General features: G+C 43.2%; 1 non-coding gene across 1 annotated transcript; it reads right to left on the bottom strand.

Annotated features, from left to right (window-relative positions):
- Positions 1-2,181: 2,181 nt before the first annotated feature.
- LOC125449211 (U6 spliceosomal RNA) lies at positions 2,182-2,289 on the bottom strand. Its single transcript, XR_007246864.1, has one exon. It is a non-coding gene; the product is annotated as a U6 spliceosomal RNA (small nuclear RNA).
- Positions 2,290-25,086: the final 22,797 nt, after the last annotated feature.

Raw genomic sequence — 25,086 nt, 5'->3', positions numbered from 1 at the left:
CTATCCTGTGAAGGGGCAGGCATAGCTGGGGCCCATACGAGTACCCATGGCCATCCGCTTAGTCTGTAGGAAGTGGGAGGAGTTAAAGGAGAAGTTGATGAGGGTAAGGACGAGTTCAGTTAAGCAGATAAGGGTGTCACTGGGGGGATTCTGGTTGGGCCTGCAGGAGAGGAAGAAGCGGAGGGCTTTTCAGCTTGAATTGATACAGCGCCTTTAATATAATAAAATTTCCAAAATGTTTAAAGGAGTGTTATAACCCCTTTGAAAGCACCTTCTCGACCTGCAATCTCCATCACCTGAACAGATGCATGGGAGCACTACTTCCATGCCACCCCACCATCCTGAATTAGAAATACATTCAGAGATAATGGGAACTGCAGATGCTGGAGAATTCCAAGATAATAAAATGTGAGGCTGGATGAACACAGCAGGCCAAGCAGCATCTCAGGAGCACAAAAGCTGACGTTTCGGGCCTAGACCCTTCATCAGAGAGGGGGATGGGGAGAGGGAACTGGAATAAATAGGGAGAGAGGGGGAAGCGGACCGAAGATGGAGAGTAAAGAAGATAGGTGGAGAGAGTATAGGTGGGGAGGTAGGGAGGGGATAGGTCAGTCCAGGGAAGACAGACAGGTCAAGGAGGTGGGATGAGGTTAGTAGGTAGATGGGGGTGCGGCTTGGGGTGGGAGGAAGGGATGGGTGAGAGGAAGAACCGGTTAGGGAGGCAGAGACAGGTTGGACTGGTTTTGGGATGCAGTGGGTGGAGGGGAAGAGCTGGGCTGGTTGTGTGGTGCAGTGGGGGGAGGGGACGAACTGGGCTGGTTTAGGGATGCAGTAGGGGAAGGGGAGATTTTGAAACTGGTGAAGTCCACATTGATACCATATGGCTGCAGGGTTCCCAGGCGGAATATGAGTTGCTGTTCCTGCAATCTTCGGGTGGCATCATTGTGGCAGTGCAGGAGGCCCATGATGGACATGTCATCTAGAGAATGGGAGGGGGAGTGGAAATGGTTTGCGACTGGGAGGTGCAGTTGTTTGTTGCGAACTGAGCGGAGGTGTTCTGCAAAGCGGTCCCCAAGCCTCCGCTTGGTTTCCCCAATGTAGAGGAAGCCACACCGGGTACAGTGGATGCAGTATACCACATTGGCAGATGTGCAGGTGAACCTCTGCTTAATGTGGAACCCACTGCATCCCAAAACCAGTCCAACCTGTCTCTGCCTCCCTAACCGGTTCTTCCTCTCACCCATCCCTTCCTCCCACCCCAAGCCGCACCCCCATCTACCTACTAACCTCATCCCACCTCCTTGACCTGTCCGTCTTCCCTGGACTGACCTATCCCCTCCCTACCTCCCCACCTATACTCTCTCCACCTATCTTCTTTACTCTCCATCTTCGGTCCGCCTCCCCCTCTCTCCCTATTTATTCCAGAACCCTCACCCCATCCCCCTCTCTGATGAAGGGTCTAGGCCCGAAACGTCAGCTTTTGTGCTCCTGAGATGCTGCTTGGCCTGCTGTGTTCATCCAGCCTCACATTTTATTATCTTAGAAATACATTGATGTTTCTTCACTGTCACTGGATAGAAATCCTGAAAATCCCTTTCTAACATCACTGTGATAGATTGACCTTGCTGGAACTTAGCAGTTTAAGAAGGAAGCCTATCACTGTCTCCTCAAGGGCAATTAGCTGTAGGCAATGAATTCTGGCCTCACCAACAATGCCCACATCCTGTGAATGAATAAAAATAAAGTCAGACAATACTACAATGTTGGACATTGAGAGTCTTAGTAATGGCCCAGGATTTGCTCATCTCAGGGTCAGATATCACACTAATGTCTGATTCAGCCCGATACAGTTGCCAGATAGAGTCAGTGCACGGTCTGCAAAATCTCTGTAGCTTGTTTTCTAGAACCATATGACACTGCAATTTTCTTGCTTGTGAGACAAATTTTAAAAGTTGAAAACACTAGAAATTCTTTATTCTCTCCACATACCAAAAGCCATAAGCAAAAACCAATTCAGCCCTCAGGGGAGGTATTCAGGATGTTAGCTGTTTTAACAACACATTGCATCATTCCTTCTTTTAAGCTTTTCCCTTTCCCACAGTCTGTACAGCGCCCCCATGCAATTTCACATTTGTTTCCTTTCTCACTTTTTTTACATTTTTGAAACAATTCTGATCAGCATTAAACATGCAATGCTTCATCCATTTGCATGCCATCCTCGTGCAGGGGCCATGCTAATATTTTCTGCATTGTTCCAATTTCAATATAAGTGCAACTGAAGTAATGTAAAGACAGTAAATAATGAGTGAGTAACTCATTCAAACCTCTATTTTCTGCAGTATCCTGTCCTATATACAAATTTAACTAACGGGCACATTTCAGTGTTAAAAGTTATCAAAGTAGCTAATATAGGGGTGGCACTATGGCTCAGTGGTTAGCACTGCTGCCTCACAACACCAGGGGCACAAGTTCAATCCCGCCCTTGGGCAACTATCTATGTGGAGTTTGCATATTCTTCCCCGTGTTTGCTCCAGTTTCCTCCCACAGCCCAAAGGTGTGCAGGCTAGGTCGAGTGGCCACGCTAAATTGTCCATACCGTTCAGGGATGTGTAGATTAGCTGGGTTATAGGGGAATGAGTTTGGGTGGGATGCTCTGAGGGTCAGTGTGGACTTGTTGGGCCAAAGGGCCTGTTTCCATGCTGTAGGGATTCTATGGGGGAAAAACAACTGTACAAAATACTTCAGATATTGAAGATGATTGTCTTCATTTTGAAGAATGAACAGAAGACGCAAAAGAGAGACAGACTCTAAAATTTCATCCTAGTCCATAATTTATTCTAATATTTGTTAAATACCTTAAATCATATTACCTCATAAGGGGATTTTACAAAATCTCATGGAAGAGAAGTTTACCCATTTCTGTGCATTTCAAGAATTTCCATTTCTGTTGCCCAAGATTTTCCAATCATTATCTTAATGCTTCCTATCCAATAAAATTAACACATTTACATCGAGAATGTTTTATCAGCAACAAATCACATGCGGGCCACATCCCACAAAAATGTCCTCGCTGTAGAGTAAAGGATTAATTATACCTTTTGAATAAGGAAAGCTACTTACCTTGTGCAAAAATAGCTATGCCATAGTGACATCAAATCACATGGAATTGAAACTGTGTCTGTAAGGCTTCAGTAATATGTCTCCTCTACTGTGCCTTGTAAGATTTTTCTTATTCACTCATTCACAAGATGATGGCATTGCTGGCTAGACCAGCAATAATTGTCTATCCCTTATTGTCCAAAGGGCAGTTAAGAATCAACCACATTGCTGTGGGTCTGGAGTCACATGTAGGCCCAGCCAGGTAAAGATGGCAGTTTCCTTCCCGACAGAACATTAGTGAACCAGATGGCTTTTCTGACATCCAATTTGTGGTCATCCTTAGACCCTTAATTCCAGATTTTTTAAAAAAAATTGAATTTGAATTCCACCATTTGCAGTGGTGGGATTCAAACCCAGGTTCCCACTTCCCCTTATAATTCTGATTAGTAAATTTTGTTGGTGTTCACTCTCAAGACGGCAGATATCTCACTTTCACATACTTCCCTCTCATGGAATTTGCCAGATCAAGGCTACATTTTTGCTTATAACACGGAACTCCGAGCTGTCTTTAATAGGAGAATTGAGCACAGAACCAGGCCCAAAGCTTTTTTACACGGAGGGTAGTTTGTGTGTCGAATTAACTTCCAGAAGAAGTGGTGGATGTGGGTACAATTACAATGTTTAAAAGGCATTTGATAAGTACATGAATAGGAAAGTTTTGGAGAGATGTGGCCCAGGAGCGGGCAGTGGTACTAGTTTAGTCTACGATCATGATCAGCATGAATTAGTTGGACCGAAGTGCCTGTTACCTTGTTGTATGACTCTACAACTCTATGAATCCACCTAATTTGCCGCGTTGATATTTTGAAATCAGGAGTGCCGTAAATTGGATGAGTTAACCACCAAGATTCTAAAGACAATAGCTTAAACTTGTCTCACATATGCACTCAGAAATAATTGTCAAATATTACTGAAAGGGGACATGTTTGCAAAAGTTTTCATCTTGCCCTTGTTAGAACAAATGCAACAAGGCCAAATTTCAAACTTATAACAACAATTTATCTTACAGAAGATAAATGTTTCAATTTTTTGACAAGTTGACAATGATTGGCTGCGTCATTGCCGTGAGAAGGCAACACATGATTATAGATTCACCAGGCTTCTGGGGATTTCTGATTATTGAAAATCATTGCCTGTCATTTCTATAAAGTATAAATGAACTTAGCTGAAAACTGTAAATTTTTTGTGGAGTAAGCATTGAAAATGGAGGAGTTGAGTTTGGTGTGAACCCTGTTAGCTGCCAATGAGGAACAACCAAACATTGTTTTAGTTAATCAGCCAATTACTGGACTTACGGCTTACATACCTCAAGTTGTTCTGGTTATTCTGCAGGACAACAGCTAACCTTTTCAGAACATTCAGTGCCACATATTGTGAAACGTCACAAATGGGTCAAAAGGCCACACTTTAGGACCTGAAAAAGTTCTCAATATGCCTCAAATTACGCTGGAAAGTCGAAGTATCCCAAAAACTTGAACAGTAGTTTAAGCAAACCATTTTAAACTGCTACCATGCATGGCCATATGTCTGGTATTTTATTCTAATAAGATGTTTTCTACCCAAAAAGATAGCCTTTCCGCCACACAATTGAACAAATTCATGTAATTTCACTGCCAATACTTCTCCATGAGGCATCATTCTACAACATGATCTTCAGGGAAGCGTCGGACAACTGCGGTGCAGGGGAAGTGGAGCCATCCCAATCCCATATCTATTCTTCTGGGGTTGCTGCATCTTCACTGGTAAATCTGCAACAGAGTTCACCTGACTTTTAATGGGAATCCTTCTAAATTAAAATCTTTCCACGGTCGGTTGCAGATCGCTATCACATCCACACTTGTAATTGGTCTCTGAAAGATGCTAAATGGGCTGACAACAAGCAATAATCAAATCTCATACTTAGTTCCAGCAGATGGGATCCACTAAAAGTCAGCTCATTTGGTGGAAATATGAACACTGACATTCATAACACATTGTTGCTCGTCATCCTGCACTGCCACATGCTTGTCACCTGGTGGCACTGCAATGGGTCATTGAACCTATTGCATAATATCATTTTGTAAATCCGGTTTGCCACATCAGAAAGCTAAGACATGCAGGATAAAGCAATGTAATTTTCCATTAAAAAGATAGTGTTTCCCTGTAAAAAAACAAAAGTTGTTGGAAAAACTCAGCAAGTCTGGCAGCATCTGTGAAGGAAAAAATACGAGTTAATGTTTTGTGTTTAGTGACCCTTTCTCAGACCCTTCCCCAGTTCTGAGGAAAGGTCACTGAACACAAAACATTAACTCTATTTCTTTCTTCTCAGATGCTGCCAGGCCTGCTGAGCTTTTCCAGCAACTTCTGCTTTTGTTCCTGATTTACAGCATCCACAGTCCTTTCAGTTTTTATTTAATATTTCCCTGTACTCTTTCTCTCATCATTTCAAACCGTAAACTGTTTAAGAGGTTAAGAAACCCAACCAATCTTTCGCTAACCAAGAAGAAATCCATGCACAAAGCAGAAATATTGACTAAACACTGTGTGGGCTCTCAAGGTCAAAATTGAAGTCCACTGCAAATCTCCCAGCATCACCTTCCATGTACCATGTACTGCTTCCCACTGTATCTCAAGATCACTCATTTCAAGTCTGAGTGAATGCAGCTGGAGATACTTCCTATAAAGCTGTTTGTTCAGATGCTGCAGCTATTGAGGAACTCCTACATGCCACTAGGTTCCCACAAAGGGATTGCATTTATCTTGCCATTGTAAAGCTCTTCAATTTTTTCTTCTCATATACGTTCTGGAAAATATATAAAATAATTACATTACAGCACTTGGTATAAAATCCAGATTCTAATTATTGACAATCATGCAGCTGACCCAGAATAAAATAAATCCACTTTACAATGTTTCTTCTGCTTCCCTCTTGAGCAGCTGTTTTGCACATTCATAAAGGTCAAGTTTATACACAACACTGTACTACATATACTAATGCTAATTATGGAAAAAATATCTTTATCTTTCTTGGCCATTGTCAGCTCTCTTCTCGCAATTAAATGCTCATTTCCCATCCACCCCACTCCTTCTTTGTCACCTTTCCATATCCTGATCATTCCATATTGTTCTGATTATTTCTTCTTCTCTAATGATAATTTCCTTCGCAATTCCTTCAATGGACCTCCTAGGATTTAGCTAAGCATCACTGGATCTGTATTGTGCAGGTAAAATAACCCTCTTGGCGGAAGTGTGTCCCAAGAAACAGCCATCAGTTTTGAAGATAGCGATGTCAAAATTGGTTTGTGGGTCAGCTACAAAAAGACCAGAACAATGATTTATGAATAGCAACTGGTCCTCCAGGACACCCAACTCCCACCCCATCACAACTGCACAATAGATCATTGAGGATATCAACCACTTCACCTAGGAAGCAAATGCCCAGGGTGATTGGCATAAAATGCACTGCCCACACAGGAAAAAATAACAATCTTCATTGACTCAACCTGATCTAGGCATGCAACACAAACATGACCATGCATCTTTGACTCTACATGTTGGTAGCAACTGTAATCTTTGCCAGTGAGACATGGAAAAGAACAGTGACGGTTTAATGTAAGTTTGACATTTTTCATCAACTCTGCTGACATAAGACCCTAGGCATCAGTTGGTGAGACAGCATCAACAGTGAGAAAGCGTGACACACTATTGGCCAGAGGCGCCTGTGATAAACTGTGATGGAGAGATGACTGATGCTGGCAGGACATTTCCTGGATGCATACTCCCCTAGAGAGGTCATAGAGTTAACATCACTAGGTAGAAGAAGATGGGGAGCGTGGGGGTGTGCGTGGGGAGCGAAATTAGGCAAAGAAGATCTGGCAAAAAACATTTAAAGATGACTGCCAAGAGCATGGTGATTGAGGCAAAAAGAGATGGTGATGGGCCAGGCCTAGTGATGGAGCCTTGCTACTTATTGTCCTGCACTGGATGATATAGGTCAAAGTCCAAATTAGCAACAGCTATATTGGAGTCAATCTTCACATAGTTCGATAAACTTTTATTGGCAGTGTCACACATCCTAAAATCATTGTTCTAGCCTGTGCCTATTTCTTCTCTTCTTAATAAATCTATTAAAACATTAAGCCTGCATTAATCCAAATGGAAACAAGTTATACTAAATTGGGCCAAATTAAGCAGGTGATAGCCCCTTAAAGTGTACTCTCAGTCAGGACAAAATCTCAAAGGAGACTTAGTATTTTAAATTAGAGGTTTTGGGAGGAGATAGCACATTTTGTGCTTATTGAGATATTTTTAATCAACTTATTCAGCGATGTCATGCCAGACCTCCCAGGACAGGTGAAATGTGAACTTGGACCTTCGAGCTCAGAGTTACGGTCACTGTGCCTATTTATTTACTTAACTTATCTTTTGAAAAATCCTCCATTAGTTGCACCATCAATGAAATTGCAAACTCTCCCCACTGGGGCAGTGTAACAATAACACAAAACAAAATGGCAAGGAAAACGGGGGAGAGGCTAAATCAAAATAATATTAATGGTTTAAATAGTGCACCCCATCCCCATGATGTCCACCTCTGTCTGAATTCTGTGCCTATTTATCTTTTAGATGTCCTGAAGTGTTCTTACATAACTGAGCGTCGTTTTGACCACCACACAATCACCTACGATATTCTCCTAATGTTCTCAACATAGATTTCTGATTGGGTACTTGTTGACTTCAGCTCACTACTGGCTGCGAAGAGCCACAGTGTTGCTCAGCACCAAACTGTATCTCGGGATATCCTTCACAAGCACCAAACACAAGCACCCCTTATCCAATGGCATTGCCACCTGCCATTTGTTATTACATCCGATCCACTTGCAGGACATTTAGGAAGCAAAAATTGCCACTACAGGGTGCATCAGCAGCTATCATTGAAAGGCCTCTGTGCAGACACAATGCACACAGGAACAGGCACCTAGCTCACAGTGTGGACCAGGCTGCATCTCAGGGCTGCTCGCTTTGTCTCCTGCAGGGGACCAAGAACCTCTCCTTGTAGGGACAGATGAGCTGAATATCAGGCCCCCTTCCTCCTGTCTGGTCCTTCCTGCTTTGTGGGCTGTCTTTTCCTGTAATGTGAGAAGGGGAGGGACTGAGTCAGATGGAAATGCATGGCACAGCTGTTAGCGCCAGTGCAGATGGGGAAAAGGTGCCCCGAGGGATTGAGGCTGCTGAGGCCATGCAAGGATAATGCTGTGGGAAAGCAGGTGAAGGAAAATAGTACACTTGATAAAGTATGAGCTTTGGTGGGAGATGGTTGCAGGAGATAGAGTGAATGTGAGGTAGTTGAGAGAAGATTGTGGTAATTAATGTGGTGAAAAGTCATTAACCTTTGCTTAGAAATGTTGCCTGTTTCTCTACACTGTAGAGATTGCACTGACCCAGGTGGTAATTTCACATCAAGCTGGCAGGGTCTGGTGCCATGGTCTCTTCTGCCCATCCTCCGGGAAGAGAACTCCTCAATTTGCACCACCCTTAACCATAACCTCCAGGCCCATGTCGGAGAAATGTGACGCCATCTTCCACCTCACCAACACGTTCCACTTCTGTCCATTAATGAGCAGGGAACCTTCAGCATGCTGTGCTCATCCACAAGCGCAGCCAACTTTTAAAGATGCCCTGGGCACCAGGATGCTTGCCTTTCAGCAGCTATGCAGTGAGTGGCAACTTGGTTCAGGAAATGGTGAGTGGAAAGATGGGAATAGAATCAGATGTGAATGCCAGCCTGGTGGAGGTTAACTAATTAATGAGGTTGCTTCAGTCAGATGTTGCAAAAATCTCATTTGATCTCATGGCAAGAATCCCTGCAAACAACTTGGTGCGGCTCGCATTTAGCCAAGCAAAATATAAGGTTCAGCCCTTTGTTTCTCCCCATAAATACTGATTGACCTACTTAACATTTCCAGCCTTTTCTGCTTTTATTTAACATTTCCGGCAAGTGCAGAATTTTGCCTTTGCTTGAACAAAACATCTGAGTTGATGCTACAGTACTAAGTACTGGAGCACACTTTCAAAAGTAATTCATTGGCTTCAAAGCACTTTGAGATGGCTGATGGTCATGTAAAAGAAAGTCTTTCTCTAACTTAGAGATAGTAGGAAGAACGTCTTCATTTCTGAAGAAGGGTCTAGGCCTGAAACGTCAGCCTTCCTGCCCCTCTGATGCAGCTTGGCCTGCTGTGTTCATCCAGCTCTACACTTTGTTATATCTTTCTCTAATTTTCTTTTGTTCTCCCTCTTGTATTCATGTAACTTCCCCATAATTACACTAATGTAATTCACCTCAACTTCTTCCCATGTTAGCCAGTTTCATATTCTAACCAGGCCTTGATCTCTATTTATGGCTTTGAGACTTGGAATCCCTCCAAGTTGACATATTTTCTCTATCAAACTATTTTTAATATTTCAAATTATTTCATATTCCAACTCAGCCTCTAATAGGTTATCTCTCTGTTCCTTTTTTTCCAGAAAAGGCCACTTCTTGACATGCCTTCTCATTTGATTTCCATTCCAGAGAACATAGAGTCATATAATCATACTACATGGAAACAGACCCTTCGGTCCAAACAGTACATGCTGAACATAACCCCAAACTAAACAAATCCCACCTGCCTGTTCCTAGCCCATATCCCTACAGATCTTTTCTATTTATGTAATTATCTACATGTCTTTTAATCTTTGTGTCATTGTATCCACATTCACCACTTCCTCAGGAAGTTCACGCCACATGTGATTCACTCTCTGTCTAAAATGGGCTGAATTCTCTGATAAAGAGAAGAAGGGTCCAGACCCGAAACGTCAGCCTTCCTGCTCCTTTGATGCTGTTTGGCCTGCTGCGTTCCTCTAGATCTACACCTTGTTATCTCAGATTCTCCAGCATCTGCTGTTCCTACTATCTCTGAATTCCATGATATCTTGTCTGGGAGTATTTTTTTGTTAATTCTAGGATGCATTGCATTGATTCTGTATGTTGTAACCCATTGGCTCCTCTTTTAAGTTTGCTTATAAGCACTTCACAGGGTATGTATCTGCCATTTGCTGAGGAACCAAGGCAGAATATGGCAGATATTCAGGGAGGCGTTAAGTAAATATGCATTGAGAGAGCAGCTAGGCAGCCCTGGGATGCAGCCTGGACCAATCTGTCAGCTTTATGTCCATCCCTGCTTGCAAAGAGTCCTTGCGCAGCATTCCAATGAAAGCTTGTGGTGCACCTTGGTGTGTACCATTACATTTCTGAAGTAGACAATGAATGCATTGGAGGCGTGCTGTGACGATGCAGAGAGTTGGCAAGTGTTGGGTGCCAGCATCCATGGATATGGTGTGTTTGCTGTCACAGCTCACAGAGCAGAGATATTGTCGGTGGGTGCCCAAGATGGCAGACCAGAAGACTGAGCGATGAGCTGATATCACCAGGTGCCCATTCGATTTTGTGTCGGGAATTCTCAGTGTTTACTTTCTATCTGATGCCTAGTAGAATAGAAAGCTGGATATTAATAAAGTGAGATTCAGGGTTACTGAGGGTGAGAAAGAGCAATAATCTCCGTTAATAGGTATCTTAATGCTCCCTAGTGAGAAGTTGTCTCGCCACACTTGAAAATAGGACCTGTCACTCATACTATCCAGAAAGGGCTGACTTGAGTTCCCATGTAGCTTCCCAAATTTCTCTCTGTGGTTCACATCATTCAGGGACATTTGAAATGGTTTCAATCTATCCTTCATGACAACTTTTGTTGCTAAAAGCTTACAGGATGAAACCAAACATCTTGACAAGCAACCTAACGCCATCAGAGAGAAAATAGGAACGGCAGATGCTAGAGAATCTGAGATAACAAGGTGTGGGGCTGGATGAACACTTGTTCCTAAGATGCTGCTTGGCCTGCTGTGTTCGTCCAGCTCCACACCTTGTTACCATCAGAGAAAATCCTTCTTCTTGTCAACCTGCTTTCTCACAGGTTTACAAATCCGACAGAGATCAGGCCCAACATGAGTGAGCTGAAAGACACGACGTGAATATTCTTGCTGCCCATGACAGTGACAGTGAGCCAACATCAATGTCACCAAAGGAGGAAACTTCCAGTCTGGGGAAGCACTGGATAGTCAGGTAGTGAAAGAAAGTCTGGTCTTTGAAAACCGATGTGTTTTTATTTTACAAATAAAGGTGCCATAGTTCTGTCAGACCATAGAGCCACTCTGTCATTAGACAGAGCCAACTAGTGGTTGTTTCACCTGAGGGTCACCACACCTCAGGCGGGGGAGAGTTGAGAAGGACAGTCCTTCATGGTGACCTCAGTTTGTGGAGGAATTGAAACCACACTTTTGGTATCACTCTTGCAGACAGGCACATGTCACAAACATGTGCCTCGAAACTCAATCAGCTTGCTACTTCACATATGCATCTTCCACTGAATTCATAATCAAAATGTCCAATTAACAACTAAATGTGCCATTTGAAAGGGCACTATTACCTTCCCACGACAAAAAAATACTTAGAAAAGAAACTTACCAACTTAAAATAATATGGTTGGGGCTAGGTGCACAAGTGAATCCTCAGTTACTACCTGCCATCTGACTCTCATTAAACACTGGAAGTGTAGCTTTTTCTTTAAAGAGAGGAAAATTCAGATTCTTTCATTAACCTAAAGTCTGCATTTAATGTTGAGGATAACAATGAAAACGATTGAGTGCCAAAGTGCTACTTGTTATCTTTTAGCCAGATCTGGGAAAGACACACAGGTTAAATGAAGGATAGGGCAGATAGATAAAAAATATTTGAAATTCTTTTCTTATTTACATTTTTTGATGTGTTTACTTTAATTATACTATTATGAGAAAAGTAAAGTTTCTTCAGTAACTACTGCCAGTGCTTCTTCCAGCATCCAGCTTGTGAGCTAAAAGCTAAATAGAAAATGCAGTCTAAGTTAACTTGTGCCGGAAATTAGATTCTTCTTCATCTGGCCTTTGTAAAGCCAAGAAATTGTGGGTTGAATCACTGTGTTTTTTTATGACCTAACTTTAAAAATGAGGTAACACAATATGATAAAAGCCTGCTGTCAACTTTGCATGAATCCTAGTTATTTAAATACGCATTCCATCATCGTTGCATGGTTCTCCATTTAACGTTATCTCTCTTATAAGGCAACCAGACAGTGATTGCCAGGAGTTTCATATTACATTATGGACGAGGACTTTCTCTGGATCATGCACCTTTTTATAGCATGTGAATTGCTTTGCTCTCATGGATGGTATTACAATAAGGGTAAAGGTTAACTTCTGTCAAACTAGAAAAATCTTGTTTAAAATACCATGGTATTACCATTATTTTTGTATAATAACCTCATTATTAAGTCTGTAAATACCATTCATCCCTGGAGCACAAGATAATTTAATGTTGGTATAAAAACTTACATTTCGTCCAGAGAGTTCAATGCTACAGAGGAGCATTAACATTAAGAGTTCATCTTCTATATTTTTAACTGTTCAAAAATAGCCTCGCCAGTGATCAAGACAGTAGAAATTAATGAAACCCATGGCCTGACACCAATAAATTGTGTGTTTCTTTTTTTGCAGAACAAAGAGGTCCACAACAGAAATTGAAAACAAAAAAATTCCCCAATTTTTTTCCCATCTGTTTTTCTGGGAATGCTGAGGGCATGGTTTTATGTAAGGATTATGGTTTCAGGAAGCCATACCTCACTCAGAAATTAGTATCCCTGTGTTGACCTTCAGCAGACTATTCAGTAATAAAAGAGAGCAAAACCAAAACCAATGCTTTATTTGTCAAATACAGAGACACACTGACTGAGACACAGTGCTGAATTTGTCTTGAAAGTAGTGGGCCGGTTTTAAGATAGGGATTGAAATAACTTCACAAAGACTGGTATCCTATCACATTGTCACCCTTTATTGCACTCCAATACAGCTACAATCCAATATTTCTTCAGCCCCAGGCAAAGCTTCTAGCCGGCCCCGACCCGGGCACTTTGCCCGGCCTAGAGTGCCACCCCACCGGCGTGACCTCTCAGCTTCGCTCCCTTACTCGGAAAACCAACTTCCCATGGTCCCTGAGCTTTCAGACTCAGTCAGGTGAAGGCAGCCCGCATCTGAGACTTGGGAACAAAGTTTGAAGCCCGCAACAACCTTCCTTCAGCCCCAGGCAAAGCTTCTAGCCGGCACTGACCGAATCTGGGCGCCTTGCCCGGCCTGAAGTGCCTCCCCTTCGGTGTGACCCATCAGATCCGCTCCTTTACTCAGAAAATCAACTTGCCATGGTCCCAGAGTTTTCATACCCGATCAGGTGATGGCAGACTGCCTCCGAGATTTGGGAGCAAAGTATGAAGCCACAACAAAATTTCTTCAGCCGCAGGCACATGATACTGACCCCAGCGACATGATACTGACTCCAGTGAGCTCAGAGCCAATTCATAGAACAAGCAGAATCCCTTACACATCTGCTTTTATCTATCAGCCAGGGATCCCTAATGGGACCACATTAACAGCCTCAAACAGGGAACTCATATTCTATGAAGTCCACTTGGCCAACCTCATTCCAATCACTGCATGGGATAATGGATCAAATACACAAAAATATGATTCCCAATCCAAATCCACCTCACTCTGACCATATCTAGCTTTAAATGCAACTGGAAAATAAACACGAAACCAATGTGATTAAAGGCACTGGGTTGCAAATTCAAATATGATTACAAAACTGCACGCCACAGTACCATTTTACTTTTGAACTTAAACAACCATTAGCTGGTTCTCTGAAAGTCAGAATGCCCAAAAGCTTCCACAGAGAAAATACTTCTTTTTTCCTTTGTTCATTAGCAGGTCGACGGCATCACTGGCCGGCCAGGCAGCATTTATTGACCATCCCTAATTGCCCAGAGGACAGTTCAGAGTCAACCACATTGTTGTGTCTGGAGTGACATGTAGGCCAGACCAGGTAATGATGGCAGTTTCCTTCCATATAGGACTTTAGTGAACCAGATGGGTTTTTCCGACAATTGACAATGGATTCATGGTCATCCGTAGACTCTTAATTCCAGATTTTTTATTGAATTCAAATTCCATGATCTACCACGGTGTGATTCGAATGCAGGTCCCCAGAACATTGTGTGTGTTTCTGGATTAACAATCCAGCGATAATACCTCTAGGCCAAAACCTGCACAGTGCTGGAAAGAGAAGGTATGTGATTCGATACCCACTCCATGGATCCAGGTTCCTACCTGATGAACTTCTGTGATTGGAACCTGTCACAACAACTTAACCTTTCAGGCCTCACTGTGCCCCTTACCCAATAAAGCCCTGATACCTTCAACTTTCCCATCATCCCAAGACTAGATTTCCCAGGCAATCACGAGGTCCCACAATGTGTGAGGCTCTCCCCAGTTACAGGCGAGCGAGGGAGAGTATCTCACCCTATTACAGGCCTCAAAAACTGGTAATTGGTTGTTGCCCAATCCGCCAATCAAAGCTACTCCCTGGAACATCCAAATGTGAGTCGGTTCATCAGTTATTTTGGTGCACAGAAAAGGAAGTCAGAGAGTTGTGTTTTGTTGGTGCTGGAAGGAAAAGCAAGGGTATGGTTTTTATTGTCTACCGCCTCACTCCCACTGCCCATGCATGCCTCTGAATACCCAGATAGCACATTTGGAGGCATCTTCCAAAATCCTGTAGGCAGGTTACCATGGTTTCCCAGTTGGGAAAACAGCCACCAAGGCAGTCAGTATGTTGAGGCCCTTAAACAGCCATTAATTGGTCACTTAGGGCACTTAATCATTGGTGAGTTGAGAAAATTCCCACTAGAACTTCTCATCTAACAGATCATTACTGTTTAGTAAGAGGTGATTCTCCTTCTGACAAAGCCAAGTCAACCAATTATTTCCTCCTCTTGTCACCTCTCTCACCACCTCCAGGGAATGAAAAATCAAGCCAATACACAAATTCATATCCATAGAGAGATACAAAGTAATTCAAACAGAGGCATGCCCAATCATTCACAAAGGATATATACACCAACATAGGTAATAGGAACTGCAGATGCTGGAGAATCCAAGATAACAAGGTCTAGAGCTGGATAAAAACAGCATCAAAATGCGGAGGAATGGAATTGTGGGAGATATAGCAGTTTGGATCGGAAATTGGCTTGCTGAAAGAAGACAGAGGGTGGTAGTTGATGGGAAACTTTCATCCTGGAGACCAGTTACTAGTGGTGTACCGCAAGGGTCGGTGTTGGGTCCACTGCTGTTTATCATTTTTATAAATGACCTGGATGAGGGCATAGAAGGATGGGTTAGTAAATTTGCAGACAACACTAAGGTCGGTGGAGTTGTGGATAGTGACGAAGGATGCTGTAGGTTGCTGAAAGACATAGATAAGCTGCAGAGCTGGGCTGAGAGGTGGCAAATGGAGTTTAATGCAGACAAGTGTGAGGTGATGCACTTTGGTAGGAGTAACAAGAAGGCAAAGTACAGGGCTAATGGTAAGATTCTTAGGAGTGTAGATGGGCAGAGAGATCTCAGTGTCCATGTATACAAATCCTTGAAAGTTGCCACCCAGGTTGACAGGGCTGTTAAGAAAGCATACAGTGTTTTAGCTTTTATTAATAGAGGGATCGAGCTCCGGAACCAAGAGGTTATGCTGCAGCTGTTCAAAACTCTGGTGCGGCCGCACTTGGAGTATTGCATACAGTTCTGGTCACTGCATTATAAGAAGAATGTGGAAGCTTTGGAAAGGGTGCAGAGGAGATTTACTAGGACGTAGCTTGGTATGGAGGGAAGGTCTTATGAGGAAAGGCTGAGGGACTTGAGGCTGTTTTCATTACAGAGAAGAAAGTTGAGAGGTGACTTAATTGAAACATATAAAATAATCAGAGGGTTAGATAGGGTGGATAGGGAGAGCCTTTTTCCTAGGATGGTGACGGCGAGCACAAGGGGGCATAGCTTTAAATTGAGGGGTGAAAGATATAGGACAGATGTCAGAGGTAGTTTCTTTACTCAGAGAGTAATAAGGGAATGGAATGCTTTGCCTGCAACGGTAGTAGATTCACCAACTTTAGGTACACTTAAGTCATCACTGGATAAGCATATGGATGTACATGGAATAGTGTAGGTTAGATGGGCTTGAGATCGGTCTGACAGGTCGGTACAACATCGAGGGCCGAAGGGCCTGTACTGTGCTGTAATGTTGTATGTTCTATGTTCTATGTAGGAGCAGGAAGGCCGACATTTCAGTGGCATTTGGCCAGTCCAAACAATAAGAGGAAGCCAATAGATTTTATAGATTTAGATGTCAAAAAGCCTTTGATAATGTCCTATACAGGTTAGTATACAAAATTAGAGCTTTTAGGATTAGGGGAAATATAGTGATATAATAGTGAGTAATATAGTGAGTTGAAAACTGGTTAACAGATAGAAAACAGAGTAGTAATTAATTGGTTATTTTAAAATTGGCAGGTCATAACTAGTGGAGTGCTGCAAGGATCAATGCTTGGGACCCAGCTAATCGAAACCATAATGATTATTACCATCTGGGGATAAAATGTAATATTTCCAAATCTGTAGAAGGCACAAAATGAAGTGTAAGTAAGAGCTGTGAGTAGAATGCCAAGAGATTTTAAGGGCATTTGGAGAGGCTAAGTGAGTGGGGAAACATTTTTGAGGTGGAAAACCATGTGTAGGAATTTGAGATAATTAACTGTGGCAGGAACAAACTGAGTATTTCTTGAATGGACAGAGGCTGGGAAATGTTAAACTTCAAAGTGATTTGGGTGTCTCTGTTGATGAGTCACTGAAGATGCCGTGTCAATGAATACAGCCCAACACATTACAGCTTGCCTTATTTAAAAATGCGAGATAACGAGGTGTAGAGCTGAATGACCATAGCAGGCCAAGCAGCATCAGAGAAGCAGAAAGGCTGGCGTTTCAGGCCTCGACCCTTCTTCAGAAATGGGGGAGGGGATGTTCTGAAATAAATAGAGAGAGAAGGGGAGGTGAATTGAAGATGGATAGAAAAGAAGATAGGTGGAGAGGAGACAGACAGGTAAAAGAAGTGTGCTGGAGTCAGTAAAGGTGAGTGTAGGTGGGCAATTAGGAAGAGGATAGGCCAGTACAGGAAGGACGGACAGGCCAAGGGGGTGGGATTTAGCTGGCAGGCAGGAGATGGGGTCCAGCTTGAGGTGAGAGTAGGGAATAGGTGAGAGGAAGAACATGTTAAGGAGGCGGGGACAAGCTGGGCTGGTTTTGGGATGCGGTAGGAGGAGGGGAGATTTTGAAGCTTGTGAAGTCCACATTGATGTCATTGGGCTGCAGAGTTCCCAAGCGGAATATGAGTTGCTGTTCCTGCAACCTTTGGGTGGCATCATTGTGGCACTGCAGCATGCCCAGGATAGACATGTCGTCTGAGGAATGGGAGGGGAAGTTGAAATGGTTTGCAACTGGGTGGTGCAGTTGTTTATTGCGTACCAAGTGTAGGTGTTCTGCAAAGTGGTCCCCAAGCCTCCGCTTGTTTTCCCTGATGTAGTGGACGCTACAACGGGTACAGCAGATGCAAATTCCACTTGGAAAAGTTGCAGGAACAGCAACTCATATTCCACTTGGGAACGTCGCAGGAACAGCAACTCATATTCCGCTTGGAACCCTGCAGCCCAATGGTATCAATGTGCACTTCACAAGCTTCAAAATCTCCCCTCCACCTACCGCATGCCAAAACAAGACCAGCTCGTCCCCTACTCCCTAACCTGTTCTTCTTCTCATCTATCCCCTCCTCCCATTTCAAGCCACACCCCCACTTGCAAACTACTAACCTCATCCTGCCCCCTTGACCTGTCCGTCCTCCATGGACTGACCTATCCCTTCCCTACCTCCCGACCTACACTCACCTTTACTGGCTCCAACTCCACCTCGTTGACTTATCTGTCTACTATATTCTCCTCTATCCATCTTCGAATTGCATCCTCCTCTCTCCCTATTTATTTCAGAACACCCTTCCCCTCCCCACTTCTGAAGAAGGGTCTCGGTCCGAAATGTCAGCCGTCCTGCTCTTATGATGCTGCTTGGCCTGCTGTGTTCATCCACCTCTACACCTTACTTTCTCCTAAACAGCAGCATGCCCAGAGACACTGCAAAGAAACATCCAGTCATAAACACAGATATACATTGACCGAGTCATATACACAAGGACATGTACAAAAGAATACATGCACACATTCTGCAAGGGCATGCTGGACAACAATTTGAACAAGAGCCCTGCTTAACGTAGGATTCCTTGAAGTGGGATCAACATAAATTATATCAGTGATAATGGGAACTGCAGATGCTGGAGAATCCAAGATAATGAAGTGTGAAGCTGGATGAACACAGCAGGCCAAGCAGCATCTCAGGAGCACAAAAGCTGACGTTTCGGGCCTAGGCCCTTCATCCTACGTCCTGCTCTTATGATGCTGCTCGGCCTGCTGTGTTCATCCAGCTCCACACTTTGTTATCTCAACATAAATTATTTCTGGTTTTCAATTTGAACTTTTAGGCATGCTGACTGGAGCCTGAAACAGTTTCTGTACGTGGGAGGGAAATTACTCATAGAATACCCAACGTCCTGCAACAGGTGCTTGAACAATAGTTCCTTAAGAGCAGAATGTGTGACTTTAATGAAAGAAGAATTCAGTCATGCTTTACAGTTCAGAAGTAAGTCTTGAAAACTCAGAGAAAGTCAAAAATAAGATGATGTAAAATTTGAGCAACAAGTCAGTCATAACAAGTAACATGGATCATTTCCATATGAAGCTGTTCTAAATGCAACTGAATGAAGACTGATCCTTTTTGGTTGGTTTCATTTACCCAAGGCTTGGATCTTCAAAATCACTTTGTTCAGTTCAAAACACTGAGAAAGCTGAGCCAAATTTTGATTAAACCATGAAACCAGAGGGGGAAGTAATCTTCCTGGTTCAAAACAGTTCACATTCCATCAGTTTTGCCAAACCAAGAAATGAATTTGATCTTTTCACTCATCAGGTTTCATACCAGTTTGTGTAATTCGACTATTGATCAAATAAAATGACCTAAAGCAAAAGTATATTACTAGATTCATTGGCAAGAGTGGAGAATTTAGTAATAGGTGCAAATTTGATGTTATTGACATTGGCAAATATACTATAACTGATTCTACTTTAAAAATTATAACTGTGATCAATTTTGGAAATTTGAGCCATACTCATGTGTTGTCAAGAAAAAAAAACACTTAAAAATAAGTAAAACACAATGGGGCTATGTTTTTCAGAAATGGGAGGGGGAGGGGGCTCAGAAATAAATGGAGTGTAGGGGTGAGGCAAGGGAAGGTAGGTAGGATGGTGACAGCTGAGTGCAGGTAAAGAGTGGTGGGGATTGGTCAGTGGGAGGGGCAGTTAGGTGGTTCAGAAGATGGACAAGTTGTGTCAGGTCAAGGAGGCGGGGATGAAAGGGAAGGTTGGTCATGGGATGAGGCTGGGGATGGGGAGATTTTGAAACTGGTAAAATCCACATTGAGGCCATTGGGTTGTAGGCTGCCAAGGCGAAATATGAGGTGCTGTTCCTCCAGTTTGCAGGTGGTGTCATTGTGATACTGGAGGAGGCCCAGGATGGACATGTCACCCAGTGAGTGGGAGGGGCATTTGAAATGGTTTGCGACTGGAAAGTGTTGCCGTTTGTCGCGAACAGATTGCAGGTGCTCTACAAAGCGGCCTCCGAGCCTCTGCTTGGTCTTGCCGATATACAGGAGGCCACATTGGGAGCAGCAGATGAAATAGACCATATTGATGGATGTGCAGGTGAGCATCTGTCTAATGTGGAAGGTTTGTTTGATGCCTTGGGAGGAGGTGTGGGGTAGATGTAGCACCCTCTCTATTTATTGATGAGCTCCCTTCCCCACTCCTATTTCTAAAAGAGGTTTCCCGACCTGAAACGTCAAATTTCCCGCTCCTCTGATGTTGCCTGGCCTGCTGTGTTCCTCCAGCTCCACACTGTGTTATGTCTGATTCCAACATCGGCAGTTCTTACTGTCTCTGGGGAAACGTTTTGGTGGCCAAAAGAAGCAGGAGCTTTTACACCAGGCGTTCTTATGGTCAGAGATTTCACTGAGGTGGCCGGAAGCTTTTAGAAATAATGATTTGAGACAAATTTAACAGGCTTTTGTTAAAGTATACAGGTTAATTAAGGTAAGCCAACATGGGTTTGCTTAGGGCAGGTTTAAATAAGTTGCTGCAGTTTTGGTTTTGATGAGGTAAAGATATTGAGGCATTAGAGGGAGTACAAAACAATTTTTAAAAATGGGTCCAGTGATGAAGAACTTCAATTATGGATATAGATCAGCAAAGTTGCGAAAAGAAAGTTGACAATAAAAAAATAAATTTTTTGAAAATTGTGAGTAGGCTGGCCAGAGTGGGTGGGTAAAATTTATTTCTGATAGTGGAATAGTTGAGAACCAAAGGGATCAAGTTTATTGTGGTTGGCAAAAGAAGAAATGGGGACATGATGCAAACATTTTTCACACCGCGAGTGGTTAGTTTCTGCAATGCACTGCATAAGGGTGCGTTGGAGGTGGGTTCAATCCAAATATTGGATTGTTATTCTGAAAAACAAGGAAGCCCAGGAACTATGAGGAAAAGCTGGGGATTTGTCACCAGCTAAATTGCTCCTACAATGTTTTGGCGCAGAGATGATGGAACAGATAGCTTTCTGCACAGTAACACATTCCATGATTCTGTGATAGCATGAAAATTGACAGACGGCTTAACAAAAATTAAAATCACAATTCTTCTAAAAGCACATAAGGAGAAAAACAGCGGTAAAAGCAGAGGTGGTCTGATTCAAGGTAAAAACAGGATTTATGTTTGGCACAAACAAACCTAGTTGAAGTGTTAAATGATTGCTTTGCATCTGTCATTAAAATGAGAAAAGATGCTAAAAGGTTATGGTGAAAATGGGAGTAACTGAGAATGAATGGGCTAAAACTTGATAAAGCTGGGGTATTATAAAGGCTGGATATACTTAAAGTTAATAAGCCAACAGGGCTGGATGATAAGTATCTGAGGGTTCAGAGGAGAAGAAAGGAAATTGCAGGAGCACTGACAATAGTCATCCAATATTATTCAGATAAAGAGGTGGTGCCAGAGGACTGGAGAATTTGAAGTGGCACAATGGTTAGCACTGCTGCTTCACAGCACAAGGAACCAGGGTTCAATTCCAGCCTTGGCGAGTGTCTTTCTAGAGTTTGGATGCTCCCCCTGTGACTGCATGGGTTTCCTTCTGGTGCTCCAGTTTCTTTCCACAGTATAAATATATACAGGTTAGGTGGGTTGGCCATGGAAAATGAAGGGTTACAGGGATGGGCTGGGTGGGTCCAGGTAGGATCCCCTTTGGAGGGTTGATATGGCCTGCTTACACACTGTATGGATTCTATGATGACTCTAATTGCAAGTGTAAGAATACAAGCATATAAGAATGAGTCCAGGGGTCCTTGTGGTACAGTGGTAGGGTTCCATCTTTTGACCAGGAGGCTTAGGTTTAAGTCCCACCTGCTCCAGAAGTGTAAAACTGTATCTCTGAATGGATTGATTAGAAAATATCTGTCAGAATAAGCCTAACAAACATGAGCAAGTCTGTTTAAACTTGGCAGTGAGAAAACTTGCAGAAATTCCAGGACAAAATTAACTGATTGTCAACTACTGCATAGATATGTATTTGGCTCAGCGACAAAAATCAGTATAGTAGTGATCATTGTTTTTCAGGGGGGAGGGAAGGTAGGTTTTCCCAAGATCAACATGAGGCACCCCTGCTTTTCTTGATCTATGTTCATGACCTTGACTTGGGGGTACAGTTTTGAAATGTGTGAAATACACAAATCCTAGAAACATTGTGAACTGGCAGATTCAAAGTGACTGATGTTAAACAGACGTACATTAGCTAGTGGTACAGCTGGAGAGGTGGCAGCTTTAATAAAAGGTTGTGTGAAGTGATACATTTTGGTAGGAAGAATAAGAGGCTGAAGAGGCAGTATCAAACAAATTCCATGTATTTCTAAACAAACAGAAGGATCTCTGGGGAGTAGATAAATGCATCAAGTAGTTAGGCCCTGGAATGCACTGTTTGAAAGTGTGGTGAAGGCAGCTTCACTTGAAGCATTCAGCAGGACAATGGATGATTTTTTTTTTCAAAAGTCAGATTAAGCTGAGCTACGGGGAAAAGGCAGGAGAGTGGCACCTCAGAGAGGCAGAGCCAAATGCCTCCCTCCGCACCATAACAATTCTAAGATTCATTAAATGTGGTGGGTCGAAGAAGAGATTAATAGGACATACATCTGCACACAATTGCCCCAACAGTTGGTCCTCAGACCTGAAGGCATGGTGACAGGGTGTTTGGATCCTTCCTAGTTCAGATGCCCCTCTGCTCAAGGCACAAGGGCAGTACCAGAAGGCACTTGCCAGAAGTTCCTATGCACTTTTCCCCTCAGGAGACAACAGAGGTGAGTGGGCCCTTCATCTCCACTCTGCCAGCACCTTCTGACCCTTGGAGTTCGAAGCTAAGAAACATCACCTTGCTTCTGGTCCATTTTGACACAAACACCATTGGGGATGGGAATCAATCGGTTTAACAGCCAAACAAGCTTCCTCCACCATAGCTGCAGAACCAGGGATTGCACTAACATGTAGTGAGAGGGAGATGAAGGAAAAAATAACTTGATGTACTTTGGTGGCGCAAGTGAAAACAGTTTGTGTGACACTCTCACTTTATGCATAAATGTTCATGTTTTCAAGTGACTGTGAATCTTTCTATACAGGCACCAAATGCATTTTCACACCATCAGAGAACTATTCATGGCCGCAAATAAGACTTAATGGGTGGAGATCTGTGCTGAAAGCCAACTGTACTGTCTGGAATCAGGACTTCTAACCCTCCTTGTTCATCATCCCAAACAGCTCCCTCTGTACATAAAGGTGCAACTGTTAAAGAGTTGACCACTGGTGACTGTGTCAGGGAGATGTAACACATAGTCAATGCTGTAGGATGGTCTGGGATTAGGCAGCCTCCATGCCTATGTGCTTTACATGACATGGGCTTATAGCCCACATTCTTCCTTTTTAAAAGGCACATGCTTCGTCGTTGTTGCAGCCTCCTCCCTCACAGTTGAGTCACTTACCATACCCTACTGCAAGCATGTCTACAACCATTTTCTTCCTCATTACACTGTTTCAATTTACATCATGAACAACCCCAGGCAAGAGATGCCCAGAACGCAGGCTGAAACCTATACGTTTATCCGACTGCAGTTTCCTTATCCCCTCTATGCTGTCTGTAATGGACCTAATGGACTGGTCACGACTCGATTCTTGGTTTGCAGGGTGCAGAGCCTCAGTAAACACCCTGACTGGATGCCTCTCCATGGCTATGTGCTTGACAATTTGTGTTAGGATCCTCTCACTGGTGTGCACTTCCATGAACTTCATTGAGGACTATTCCTGTAGGAATTGGATGCACCTCTGGCTTTCTTGCTGCACATGCAGTGTGTTTGCTGTGTAAGCTGCTGGCATAAGGAGCAGATGTGAAATTGATATAGCAGTGCCACACAGCATGATATGTGCTCTCTTGACTGAACACTGCTGACCCACAGGGCAAAGACTGGCTGTTTTTGTGACTGTGCTAATTGGCACAGCAAGGCAGACATGATGGGGGCATGCATGAGGCAGGCACTGATTGAGCTAGCCCTAAGAGAGCGAACAAGCAGCTCTGAGATGACCCGAGAAGAAACTGTGAGCTGGGTGCCTGTGCCTCTGTGCAATGTATCCCTGCCACAGCCTGTTGTTACTGACAGCTGGTACACTCTGAAATGAAAGCCTGTGATTCTAGAACGCGCTGTCAGTTCAGCAGAGAAGTGCCAGGATGGTGGTGACGAGTTGGTAGGTAGAATCATAGGTTCATAGAATTGTACAGCACAGAATCAGACTGTCTGATCCAAATCATCTATGCTGACCAGATATCCGTAATTAAGGTTGTCCCATTTGCCAGCAGATGGATCACATCCCTCATTACCCTTCCTATTTATCAACCCATCCAGATTGTAATCATACCAGCCTCTGCCACTTCCTGTGGCAGTTCATACCATACATGCCCCTTAGGTTCCTTTTAAATCTTTCCCCTTTCACCTTTAACCTATGCTTTCTGGTTGTAGACTCTACTACCCTGGGGAAAAGGCCTTGTCTGTTTACCCTATCCATGTCCCGTCATGCTTTTAAGAACCTCCAAAAGGTCACCGCTCAGCCTCCGACGCTCCAAGGAAAATAGCCTCCGCCTGTTCAGCTTCTCTCTATAGCTCAAACCTTCCAACCCCAGCAACATCCTTGTCATTTTTTTCTGAACCATTTGAAGTTTCACAATATCTTTGCTATAGCAGGGAGACCATAACTGAATGCAGCATTCTAAAAGTGGCCAAATCAACGTCCTGTACAGTCACAACATGACCTCCCAACTGCTATACTTAATGCACTGACCAATAAAGGCAAGCATACCAAATACTTTCTTCACTATCATGTCTAACTGCAACTCCACTTTCAATGAACTATGAACCTGTATTCCAAGGTCTCTTTAGTTGGCAACATTTCCCAGGAAACTATCATTAAGCGTATATGCCCTGCCCTGATTTGCTTGACCAAAATAAATTAAACTCCATCTAGTACTCATCAGCTCATTAGCCCATCTGATCAAGGTCCCATAACCTTACTGGCTGTCCAGTACACCACCAATTTTTGTGTCATCCGCAAATGTATTAACCATACCTCCTCGTATATTCATATCCATACATTTTTATAAATGACAAAAAGCAGTGAACCAAGCACCTATCCTTGGGGCACAGCACAGGCCATAGGC

This window comes from Stegostoma tigrinum, chromosome 2 (genome assembly GCF_030684315.1).
Source record: "Stegostoma tigrinum isolate sSteTig4 chromosome 2, sSteTig4.hap1, whole genome shotgun sequence".
Lineage (NCBI taxonomy): Eukaryota > Metazoa > Chordata > Chondrichthyes > Orectolobiformes > Stegostomatidae > Stegostoma > Stegostoma tigrinum.
This window is presented reverse-complemented; position numbering and strand designations above follow the sequence as displayed.